We start from the raw sequence: 1,591 nt of genomic DNA, 5'->3' as shown, positions 1-1,591 counted from the left end.
ATAGTGATGTAGGTATGTGGGGGCGTGTTAGAACGAGCCGTTTTAGGTAGGTGTGGCTGACTCTTAACTTTTATAAAGAATATCTCTTTGGATTTGAGACTTTAGTCTTTGCAACTTTACAGATCTTCTTTATGCACCAAGAGCTTGTAACACTCCAAAGAGAAAGGAAAAATTGAAATCGCATTATATGACCCCTTTAAGTTCCGATCTGAATAATGATTCGTGAACCAGGGACTTTGGAGCGATTAATCTTTCAATTTGTGAAATGGTTCGCGTACCCGTTCTGAAATTCCCATCTGAATCAAAAGATTCACGAACACGCTCTGATCTGATTCGCGCTCCGAAGTCCTGATCTAAATCAAATGATATGCGCGAATTCAAGCACCAATCTGAATCAAATGATTCGCGATACAAATTGGAGCGCTTCGAAACATGCGACGCAATAATGGTTTAACTGATTCAGAGTTTCGAAAAGCTCTATTTCACAATGTGCTTTTTAAAATCATTACAAGCAATGTCGAAATTTGTAAATTAAAGTCTCTTTTGAACTGGTTTCGAAGTCAAATTGAATTAATCGGAGCGGTTCCAGCGCAAATGACTCACCCAATTGAATCGGTTTGTTTGTTCGTCCGCTTTTCGCGTCTTTAGCCATGTATAAGACACTGTCAGTAGGCTACTACCCAGATAGCATGCGGATGTGGGCCACTTAAGGCAATGATATGGCACTGCTGGCCTTCTTATGGCCCGGACAAAATGGATTTTGGGAAAGATATGGCATGGTAAGCACTGGCTAATGTGGCTGTGAGCCTAAAGTGGCCCGCATATGATGCCACAACTCTGGCCCAGTTATCCTCAAACGTATCTGGGCCAGTTTTGGCAAAGATATGGCACAGTGAGCACTGGCTAATATGGCTGTGAGTCTAAAGTGGCCTGCATATGACGCCACAACTGTGGCCCAGTTATCCTAACCGTGTGTTCACACCGCCGCCATCGAGAGCGTAAAAGTGGCTGGAAGTCATTCATTTTCAATGTGAGCCGGCGTCAAGCAGCGGTGCGGCGCGTCTTGGACGGTGAGGACGTAGAAGAGAGTTGAAATCAGGTCAACTTTATGGTAATGAGCTATGACGCGGTTCGGCGACAACCAGTCGGAATGTAGAAGTCCACCGCTTGAGAGGATTCTTGAGAACGCAGCCCTGTAAACTTTGGTTCCGACCACATTAGTTCCCATGCAAAATGGAGGAGAGGCTGATTATTGCTGTGGCGGGTTTCCCAATAATCTACGACGTGTCCCAAAATGATGCGTGGACCAAGGTGTCTGAGATTGTTGGTGTTTCTGGTGAGTTGCTGATGTGCATTAACGTTATAGTAATAATAATCTAATTATATAATAAATAATAGTATAATAGTCCCAGTTCACTTTTAAACCTTTACATCAATTTTCCTGATTAAACTTACATTAAGTAATGTTTATACCTGATTATACTTAAGTAACATTTTCAATGCAGGACTTTTACTTGTATCAGAGTATTTTTACAGTCTGGTGCTAGTGCTTTATACATTATTAGGTAAAGGATCTTAAAGGGGTCATATG

This window comes from Sinocyclocheilus rhinocerous, unplaced genomic scaffold (genome assembly GCF_001515625.1).
Source record: "Sinocyclocheilus rhinocerous isolate Xijiao unplaced genomic scaffold, SAMN03320098_v1.1 scaffold1463, whole genome shotgun sequence".
Lineage (NCBI taxonomy): Eukaryota > Metazoa > Chordata > Actinopteri > Cypriniformes > Cyprinidae > Sinocyclocheilus > Sinocyclocheilus rhinocerous.
The sequence above is the reverse complement of the archived record's forward strand: the minus strand, read 5'-3'. Positions refer to the sequence as shown.